Source organism: Opisthocomus hoazin, chromosome 22 (genome assembly GCF_030867145.1).
Source record: "Opisthocomus hoazin isolate bOpiHoa1 chromosome 22, bOpiHoa1.hap1, whole genome shotgun sequence".
NCBI classification, from domain to species: domain Eukaryota; kingdom Metazoa; phylum Chordata; class Aves; order Opisthocomiformes; family Opisthocomidae; genus Opisthocomus; species Opisthocomus hoazin.
The window spans coordinates 6,561,869-6,573,304 of record NC_134435.1 but is presented as its reverse complement, the minus strand read 5'-3'; positions in this window follow the sequence as shown (position 1 = coordinate 6,573,304).

Sequence of the window (11,436 nt, the reverse complement as noted above, 5' to 3'; positions counted from 1 at the left end):
TCGCCGCCACCGGAAGTGCTGGCGACAACAGCTTCCGGGTGGCGGCGTGACGGCGCGGGGGGCGGGGCCATGCCGGGGGGTGGGCGGGGCCGGGCGCTGAGAAGCGGCCGGCGGTGGGCGGGGCGGGGCGGTGGGCGGGGCGGGGCGGTGGGCGGGAGGGGTCAGTTTTCGAGCCCGCTCGCGGGCGCCGCTCGCGTCTCGGCGGGAAGGAGCGCGCGGTCCCTGTTCCCGCCAATTCTCCTCAGGGCGGCGCGGGGCGGCGGGCGGCGGTGAGGCGGGAGGGCAGCGCCGTTCGAGCGCGGCGAGCGGAGCTCCGGACGGTGGGAGCGGGCAGTGCCCTCTGCGGAGGTGGCACCGCGTTGTTGCGTTCCTCAGTGGTGCTGGGCAGGTTGCGGGTCTGAGTTCCCGCAGCTCTGCTCCCTCCCGGCCGCCTGGGAGCGGCAGGCGCAGGCCTGGCCCTTCCCCTCATGGAGTGGGAGGCTCCAGGGCGGAGCGAAGCTCCTCGGCGCCGGTAACGTCAGCCCACCGAGGTGGTCAGGGCTGCTTCCCATTCCCAGAGATGAGGCAGATGAAGTGGCAATCTGAAACTCCGATGCGGGTCGTGCACTTGGGTCACAACAACCCCACGCAACGCTACAGGCTTGGGGGGGAGTGGCTGGAAAGCTGCCTGGTGGAAAGGGATCTGGGGGTGCTGGTCAACAGCCGGCTGAACATGAGCCGGCAGTGTGCCCAGGAAGGCCAATGGCATCCTGGCTTGGATCAGGAGTAGTGAGGCCAGCAGGAGCAGGGAGGGGATTGTGCCCCTGTACTCGGCACTGGTGAGGCCACACCTCAAGTGCTGTGTTCAGTTTTGGGCCCCTCACTACAAGAAGGACGTTGAGGGGCTGGAGTGTGTCCAGAGAAGAGCAATGAGGCCGGTGAGGGGTCTGGAGAACAAGTCTGATGAGGAGCGGCTGAAGGAGCTGGGGCTGTTTAGCGTGGAGAGGAGGAGGCTGAGGGGGGACCTTATAGCTCTCTACAGCTACCTGAAGGGAGGCTGTAGTGAGGCGGGTGTTGGTCTCTTCTCCCAAGTAACTAGCAACAGGACGAGAGGCAATGGCCTCAAGTTGCATCAGGGGAGGTTCGAATTGGATATTAGGAAAAATTTCTTTACTGAAAGAGTGGTCAGGCATTGGAACAGGCTTCCCAGTGCAGTGGTGGAGTCCCCATCCCTGGAGGTGTCCAAAAAATGTGCAGACCTGGCACTTTGGGACGTGGTTTAGTAGGCACGGTGGTTGGGTTGGGTTGATGGTTGGACTTGATGATCTTAGATGTGATTTCCAACCTATGATTCTATGACTCTTTGAGCTGGAAATCCAAGAAAGCTCAGTGCCACTCGACTGAGGCCGCGGTTGTTCCATAGCCAGCGGGTTGTCAGGCCAGCGCTGTGCCACCATCTCGGTGTGAGGCCGCCAGAGAGCTCCCTGTTGGGAAACATGGTATCGCCCTGTCTGCAATCACCACTCCACGTGTTCGTGGTATCTTTGCATCCCAGCATTTCTTTATCAACATTTCTCTGTGACTTCTGAAGAATCAAAGTTTCCATACATGAAAAAGTAATTGTTTTCTCAGTTTTTGTGAGCACTAAAAATGAACACTCTGCTTTCCAGGGGAGCAAATAGCCCCGTAGGGCTCTCTACCCGTAACCCTCTTCCTCTGAACCTTTTGGAAAGCGAGATATTGTGCAGCTATTGCTCTAACACGTTTTTCAAATTACGTGTTTTGGCTTTTTTCTTCCATTCATGTCTATTTCTGTGTTCCACATCATGACTTCTAATTTTAGAAAATGTAAACCACATCTATCTATCTCGTGTCTTCTCAGATCTTGGAGGAGCAGAATAAGGGCTCCTCTTGTCTAGTAAGTCGTTAATAAAACCCACAAAGCAGTGGTACGACAGCCAGCATTAAATCTGCAACCAGTTAGTTATTCTTCTGAAGCCCTGTAGCCTTTTACATGCTCTGCTAGTGTTCATGTGCAGTATTTGGTGGCAAATTGTTCTGCGTGTCTTCATCCAACCCATGTACTTTTCTGAAGCTCTGTACTTTTATCAGGATCAATATACAACCGCTAGAATTTTGTTGGAATTACTACCCAGCCAAATATGGGGGGGAGAAAGAAGGCTGATTGGCTTCACAGGACTAACGAACAACTGAAAAAATAAGAGAAAAAAACTTGAAGGAAAGCAGCCGTGTTTCCCACATCGGTCCTGGAGGAGTTTCTCATGTTGTGTGTGCTGTCGATGGCGTTAGAAACACTAATGTCATCCCTAAATTGGGCGTTTTGACTTTTCCATGGACATACGGCTTTATCTTGGAAAAATGATGTTAACAGTATGTAAATTATTTCAACTGTGCTGTAACAGTATTTTGAGGAAGAAGGGAAGCTGCTGTGTAGCAGTATCTATTGTCACAAAGGCGTAGCTGCTATGTTGGGAGGGGAAAGGTACTGTCCCTCCCGGGGACACTTTATGCATCATTACCTCAAGAAATGAAAGGTAACGATGGAGATTACACAGGGATCTCCCTCTTCATTTCCCTGATAAAGTACAAGGGCCCCTTTGAAGGAGTTCAAAAGACAGGCAGGCGCACTGAACTTTTGAAGAGTTGACTTCAGAGTCTGCTTAAATAGATGAGAAGCCATAGCAGATTATTATTAGTTTCAGCCATCTCCAGCTCCCTCATCTGCAAAGCCTTCCAAGGCTCAGTCCCTTCTCCTATTCAATCAACACAATGTTGTCACGCACATAATGCGGGGCTGAGGCGTCTTTTCTGAGTGCAGTTTGACATCATCTCCGTGTCAGCCCTGGGACAGCACCAGTTTCCAAGAAGCTTTCAGGACACCAGCCCCTGAAATGAAAGCTATGTGAGACTGAGACGCTGCCGAGAACTTCGGGGGTCATTTTCCTGGTGGAGGGTGTAAAACCCTGATGGGACCTGCTCTGAGCCTCATCCTTGCTGAGGGAGATGTGCAGGGGGTTTGAGAGCAGTCGGTGGACCTGTTACCAGCTGTAGTCACCGGGGACAGATTTCATTAGTCCTTCTAAGTCATTTAAAAGCTCCCCGAGATTCGCTAGGACACTGCACTGGTGACTGTGGGGTCATGCTTTCATTCAAGAGTAAAACCACACTGAACTCATTCCGCTGTGGCTCCGCGCACATCTGCTATAGCTCCCATTCCAGCGCGCCATCCGTGGTCTTTGTGCTGATAATAACTGCAGCAGCACGACAGAGCGGCAGTCGGAGGACTGGAGACAAAGAAGGAGCATCTGTCTGTGGAAGGGTAAGGGAGGCCCTTTTCGCTCAGAAATGCTGCAGTAAAGGTGTTACTATTTTTAAAATGGCACCAGTGGAAGAGTAAAAAGAGGTTTGTTATATTTCTGACAAATTCTGGTATGTTTGGGAGCTGTTTGCAAGAACAAACATCAGGGATCTCAGAAATGTTAACATTTTCAATGTTTCAAATTATATACACCAGTTTCTGGGGGCTGGGGGTTAAAAATCAACACAATTCTGGCTCTTAAATGTGGCTGTCTTTATGGAACAGGTAACTCACACCACGAAATTATCAAACAAGAGACAAAAGGTGATATACTTGGCTTAGGTAGCAAAAGGTTTCCTCTTGTTTTATCCAAAAGAGAGCAGCCATTAAACAGATAGAGTTACTGTACCTCTCATTTAATCTTCCAGGATCATAAAAATTTCAGTTTCTCTGAGGGGCTGCTATAGCCACACGTAGTATTTAGGGCTTCTGTGTTTATAAGACAGAACTCGCCTCTCTTCTTTGAAATTGCTTTGGTTCCTGAGTCACCATCTGAGCAACCTATTCAACAGCAGTCAAACTATCACGTTTCACAGGAAGTGAAATATGTTTCTTTCAAAAAGGTTACATAAAATATTTTCAAGACATTTATTCAATGTTTCCTAAAGAATAAAATAGGAGAAACGGTTCATATTACTTCTCTATCCTAGTTATTTCAATACAATTGTTAACAAGGCTTAGAAGTGACCTTCATATTTTAAACTAAAATCTGATCTCTACCAGGGTTTCTACTAAATGAGGTATAAAAGTATTACATGTTAGGTGATGAAAATAATGAAAGCTATGAAAAAAGGCACAGTCAAAAAGACCGTCCAGAGAGTTTATGAGGAAGAAGAGAAACCTGGTGATACATTTGTGTAAAATAATGAACAGTACAGAAAAGGCTAGGCAAGCGTGTCCATTCTTTATTGCAGATAAAGGAAAGGGGATAGCTTTTGAAATTGAAAATTTTAATTTCATTCAGATTTGTAAAGTGAAACTGAAGCATAACCATTCAAAGCTCACAGGAAGAAATACCTCCAGCTTCGCTGCCAGTTGATCACAGAGCAGCACAGTACATCAGCGAGTGTCCAAACCCTGCTCAGACTTCATATGGATAATGCACCCATCTAGAAAACTGTGTCAGGATGAACAAATAGGAGGTAACTGACTTCCTGTTTAAAGAATAAACCACCACTGTCTAAAGAAAGGACTAGGGAAAGTTTTCTGAGGCCCTGTATCACCATAAGAGTCTGTTAGAGAGGGTAGAATACAGTGCTGTGGCTATTACAGGTAGAGTCTTGACTAGGTTTGACACTTTATAGGCTCCTGAATATATTTGCTGTAAGTAAGCATTTGTGTCCTACTCATTTCTTTCCCCAGGACTATCAGGAATAATGTGTCGTTGTCCCTGTTTTAGCTGGAGTTCTCCCCAGAGAGCCTCAAGAAACAGATTCTGAGTTTTCTCCCGCTATCTGTAAGTTGTGTTCATGTTTTGCTTGCCAAAATCCCAGTGGAGCCCTGAGATGCTGCATGGTTTTTCTGTGGCACACTCGTGATTGCGCCCAGGCTCTGATGCAGCTGCGGAAGACTCAGCCTTGCAGAAGGCAGAAAGTGCAGAAGACTCAGCCTCGCAGATAGCGGAAAGCAGGCGTCTGTGCCCATGCAGTGGCCCCGAGCCCCTTCCAGAGCCGCCAAGGCTGCCAGACCGCGCTGGGGCACGGCAGCCCTGCGCCCTGGCAGAGCAGCCCCTGCGTGAGAGGAGGGACTCATTATCTTCATGGTAGTAAATGAGAGTACGCACCAGAGCCAGCACCGGAGTGGACGTGGGGCCTGCGACTCGTCCCCAGAAGGCACGCGAATTCTGTCCTTCCTGCCAGCTGCAGCTGCGGAAGTGTTATTATTTTCCAGTGTTCGTGCTGTGCTGCTCTCTCTGACAGGATGTATTGCTTTATTTCATTACAGTTTTGTTAAGTAGGATGTAACATTCTTCTGAAATCAATTGAGATAACTGCCTCCTTTCTTTAATGAACATGTTGATGGTTTTGATGCATGTTGCGTTTTTTTCTGTTGTTCCCAAATCAATGTGTTTGCTCAAATCCTTTCACAGCTTGTGAAGTACAGTAATGTGTTTCACTGAGCGGGAAATACATTTGTTAGTAAGGAGCTGCCCCTTACGAAGGCATCAGCTTGTGAAATTAGAGTGTTCTTTGTGCTGAGCCTGTCAAGTGTGACAAGCTTGACTTGGTCTATGTGGCTCACACAGGAAAAGCTACTCAAAGACTTGGCATTTGGGGTTGTGGCTCTAATGACACGTTACCAGCAACAGTCGTGAAATGCACTCGACGGCAGTAATTGTGTGTGTAAGTATGTGATGTGAGGCGGGTAAGCACTGCTGCTTACTCCCCATTTTAATGATGAAAAAAGTGAAGTGCAAAGAGATGAAAAAGAATACCTGAAGACTGATAACTCACAAACCTGCTGAAGTCAGTTGCTGGTTGACACAGATCTTTGCTTCTAACCCCATCTCCACCAGTTTGGGGGGGTGGGAGCAGTCTCAGGTTAACAAACAGGGAATAACCATACAATAATGAAGTTTGTGAAAACTTTCTCCGCCTGTATCCTACAGCCTTCTGCACGCTTGCATCTCTGAGAGTTCAGAAGAGTCATGCGTGACTTGGGATGCCCTAAAATATTCTCAACCCAAGACCGGTGAACTGGATGCGGATAAACATCTATTCCTATCCCCGTGAAACAGCACCTTTCAGCATGGCTGCCCATAGCCCTGGCTGTCACCAAAACAGCAGAACTCCAGGGTGGCCCCATGCCGTAACTTAATTCTGTCTCAGAAATGCACAGCCAGCAAGGAAAGGGAATCTTCAAGTCAAGGTCTTGGCCCATATTGTCTGTCTGAGACTAACGTGTGTCTGCAACGCAGACGAAAGACCCACAGGTCGAGCAGACAGCTGTAAATCAGCTGGCGTGGGTAGGGATTTGGTAGCTGTGTAGCTTCAGCAGCAAGCTTCTCTGAAGGAGCTGGGTAAGGTTCCTCTGGAAGACCAAGCCTGGCTGTGTCATAGCAGAGCTGGTCCTCACCCCTGCTAGGTGAAAGCTTACTCAGAAAGGCTGGCAGAAGCTCTGGCCCCACTGTTCACCCCAGCACGGACACACAGTAAGAGGCAGCGCGGTGCCAGGAGTGAAAGCAAGAGGCAACAGCTGCTCTCCTGGCACGGTACAGCTGGCTGCCTGCAGTAAAGGGTAAAGCTTGACTGGGTAGGAGACAGCAGAGCCTTCTTGGAGCTGAGCTGGGATTACAAAATGAGCTCCCTCGGGAGTAAACTCCACTAATTTCTAGTCCCAAAGCAGTGATGCTCTTTTTTTAATCTTGCCTCCTGGCAGATAATTAAATACATTTTTTTAAAAAAAAAAACATAGCCACCAGAACAAGACACTCCTCGCACTCACGTCTTTCCCTGGTGATACAGTGGGAGAATGAACAACAGGAGAGATGTGAATCGCTGAGCGCTATATTGGAAAGAGCCCTGATATCAATACAGGTGCTCTGCGATATGTAGAGTACATGTGAATCCCTCCAGAGCCTTGCTCATTCTGCAGCTCTGCCGTGTATGTGAAAACAACAAGGATCTGGTTTGCTCTCTGACATTATGTTTGAGGTACCTCTGCGATGCGGATGGTGCATACCACTGCTGGACCTTCAGCACCATGACTAGGAAAGAAATCCTCCGGCTTCCCCTTCAGCGGGAGCTGATGGCTTACACCACAGCGCTGCGCTGCGACAAGTACTGACGTGCCACGCGGCCCAGCAAGGAGGCGGTTTGCTTGACTACATAAAGCAGCTCCAGCTGTCAAATACAAAAGGTGCAATCCTGGTCCCTGTGATGGTAATCTGGTTTCAAACTGAGCAACTGAGTGGAGAATCAAGTACCCTGACAGTTCATGTTTTCACAGTGACATTCAGAACAACTGCATCTCCTGGAGTTTTGAGCAGGATAATGCCATTACTGAGTGCAATACTGTTAATCTTGTCTCCACTCTTTCCGCTGAAGGGGAGAACATCAAAGCTTTAACATCTGCACTTACTACCTGGTATCTGTCTACTCTGCCCTCTCCCCTCCCTGTTCCCTGGTCCATTTTGATCTGAAACCCTTGCCTTATCACATTCAGCAGTTGTCTCTGGATTATGAGAATTAAAAGAACTTTGAGTTGTCACTCAGCTTGCACGACAGAGCATTTCTAAATGTCTGCAAGTCTCTTGGCAAGCAGAACTCGGTGCCAGGGTCTCTTTTCATGTAGTACCTCGAAGTGACTTGGCATATTCATCACTCTGGAGCGTCCCTGAGCAGACCCTTAACAGCACAGTTTGCATGGAGAGACAAACTGCCTCCAGCTTTCAGAGCTGCAGTGCCTTACAGAGGTTTTGTGGACTGTAAAGTAGGATGATATCCAGGAATGAAGTCACATCCCCATGCTTCCTTCTAACAAGTGCTGGCTTGTTTATACAACCCCATGGTAATACACGCAGGGAAGTCCCAGCCAAAATCAATGCTTTGTTGCGCTGTAGGGGCTGCACCTGTTTGTTAATGCCAAAAGGCATCTGTCTCGTATTTATTAGCACAACCGCATGGGCATAGAAGGAATGAGCTCTGTACAGCACTGTGCTAACCATAAAACTCAAGAAGTCCTGGCTATTTTAAAAAGGCGACAAACATCCAAGAGGCAGTTTATTAAAACAGCAGGTTGAGCTAACCTAATGCCTACAATACGATAGAGATAAGAATTTTTTCAATCAAAATAGACTGATAAAAACAGTGCATATCCTTCCAACTCTGGATTGAAAACATCAAATCTATACTGAGTCACAACCACTGCAACAACAAGGTTGTATTAAATTCTTTTTAGGAACTAATTTTTAACTTGTTTTTATAAATCACCAGCCATCTGAATGCATAAAGATTTTTTGCCATGGAACTGGCATTCTGGTTTTTGAGTTGGCAGAGTGAATGGCGTGCACATGAGGAAGGAGATTATTCATTTACTTCTTCTAGGATGGTGCAGGGTACCAGAAATACCAAAATACACGGAGGCCTGACCAGACCTGATGAGAAGACTGTATCAAAGGGGAAATACGTGCTGAGAAACAGAAAGCAGCTTCTCAGAGTAGGATCTATTGATCTGTGGAATGGCCCTGTAAGGAACCAAGGGGAACCCACGACTTGAAACAGAACATGAAGAGACAAAACAGTAACGAGTGCACTGGAGGGAACAAGGAGATTCTGCCCCAGCTCTTCCATTTGACAGGACTCCTGTGCGGCTGGTGCCATGACCATTAGTGCTGGTTAATGAGAAGTCTCAGCCAGAGCTCAGACTTGTGATTTGTCTTTAATAGTGGAGAAGGAGGTTAAAAATTCCCACAAGAGTCTCTGAGGAAAAAGAGAAGAAGGGGCTGCTAACACGCACATAACAGCTGACATCTTTTGGGGTGTCCTGTAGTGAAGGGTAACTTTGAGATACAGTTCCCTAGAAATCCAGTTACCCTCATGCTCCAAAATTCATGAAGTGCCAATGGGACAGAAAGCCCCGTTTAACTTTTAAATCACTTGATGAATTTAAACAAAATTTGACAGAGGGGTCAAGCTCTCCATGATGTTGTATTTGAAAAGTTTTGTGCAAGAACACAGCAGGTAGAGAGTGCCACTTGTTTGAGCTGATACATTATCAGGCACCAGAGAGACAGGCAGCAGGTGTAAGGCCAGCAGGAAACCCAGCTTTCCTCGTTCTGTGGTTCACTGAACTACTTGCAAATATATTTGTTGTAAGCTGCGGCTCACACTTCCACAAGGAGCAGTTCAAACAATTCCCAGGGCAGACTCCAACCCCTGGGAAATGTGAGCTGCTTCGAGACGCTTGAATAAAATGGTCACAAGTTGGGGGGGAGGGTGACGTATTTTGTTAAAAAAAAAAGAGAAACAAATGTCTCCACTAATAATTGATGCAACATGGACCACAGATTAGTGAAGACATGACCTGATCATAAAAGCCATGACAGCAAATTTCTTTCTAGCTTCTGAATCTGGCTGCAATAGATGTTCTGCTTTGGGAGGTCACCTCCGCGCTGCTCCTAAATTTAATTTTTTGTCTTGCTGATTGCTAGGGTAGGCACACAATGCTGCAAATTTGCTTTGGAGCCAGGGTGCCCCATGCTTCTCTTCAGGCTGTTCACTGGTGCTGCAGCCCAGAGCTTGTCATCATCCAAAGTGGGTTCAGCAGAGGAAGCTCCTTCTTCCAGTTGCGTGTATTAGTAGTCATCAGGGAGGGAAGCACAAACAGCAATAAGAATTGGCTAAAAATTGCTTTTTTTAAAATTAACTCCCTTGGAACAGAAAGCAACTGTGTTGGTATTTCTCTAGAGTCATTCTTGTCCAAACAATTCAGAAATGCTTATGAGCAGTGGAGCAAAGCCTGCAGTCATCCTTCAGTCAACACTCATGCTCCACATTGAAAGCAGTAAATGCTGCTAAAAATTTCCAGGCACTGTCACCGTTAAAAACCCTCCCACACCTGGATTCACAAATCATTACTTTTTCAAGAGTCTGGAATAAATATTTACCCCTGAGAATTCAAAAGTTGCTTTTCTCTGAGTATTTAACAGCACTTTCCAAGTAAGGTCTGCCTCCTTAATACACAACGGATGGAAACCTAATTATTGTAAGATGTGTTCAATTATAATGCTTTTTACTGCAGTAGTGCTATTCAGCTGGCACATACGACATGTTTTACAAGCCTCTGGGTGCTGCACTTGTCCTGTTTCACAGAAGAGGAAAGCAAGGCTCAGCAGTTTAAGATCGGCTCATCTAGGATTTGACAAAGCTGGAAGAGAGAACTAGCTGAAAAGAGTTCTACTTTCTATCCACAATACAAGAAAGCACAACATAAGTGCTGTTCTTCGAGGCAAAGTGGAAGAAGTAGCAATTAAAGGTCCCCTGAACAGGGGATACCAGGGACAGTGAGAAGTCAGCACTGTCGCTGTGTTGCTGGTCTGCTGGCAGAGCTGTTTGCTCAGGCACCTCGGTGGGGCTGGGGACCACAGCCTGTTCCACCAGAGCCACTGGATCCAAGAGCGGGGATCCAGCCACAGCCTGAAGTTTCCCTGGGCCTGTTTGTAAATGAAAGGGAGGAAGGAAGTGACTGCTGCGCTCACAACAGGGATGGGGAATGCAGAAAGCTGGCAGGCAGCACAAGAAATAGTCCTGAGATTGACTCAGGGAGGGACGCATTTGTGAGGCACCAGGTTCCCTGGGAAAGGCAAGTTTGGCCATGATGACTGTGGCCTCCTGCCACTTGTGTCCCTGTGTTCTCATGCTATGGGCATGCTATGGGCATACCTAGCACTGCACACACAAGGCAACACCCCCAGGTGCAAAACTCCACACATCTGATGCAGCTTGTAGGGAAACTTTCGCCTCATGGTTGTTTTCAACCTATGAGGGCTTGAGTACTGCTGCAAAGTGGTGCTGCTTTTACTGGTGTAGAAACAGCCGTTGATGAGTCAGAACATGGAAATAGCTCTGCTGACAGCGAAACAAAGACCCTGGTCGCCTGCCATAGTATACAGTCACTGTGTCTGGAAAAGAGCAGCTCCCAGTTATGCATTCCAGTATACTGAGTGGTTGCTCAGAGAACCTAACATTTCTGCAGAACCTTTCTACCTCCTTCGGTCCTTTTGTTTACCAGCAAAACTACTGGCTGTTGAACACACACAGTCCAGAGGAGAGCAGCAAGAACAAACAGAGGTACAGCAAATGAGCCCTGTGAGGAACGACAGAAAAATGACTTGGTTTACTCTGGAGGGGGTGGAAGAAATGCATGATTATACCCTTTAAATACATAAAGGTGCGGTATAGAAGGTAATAAACTATTATCTGTGTCTGCCAGGAGACAAGAAGTAATAGATTGCAGTAAGGGAGATTTATTGGTTAGACATTAGGAGGGGCTCAGAATAAACTGTGCAGGGTGTGGATGAAATCTCCATCACAGGAGCCTTGGAAGAGGTGAGACACCCTGCGATCACCAATGGTTTA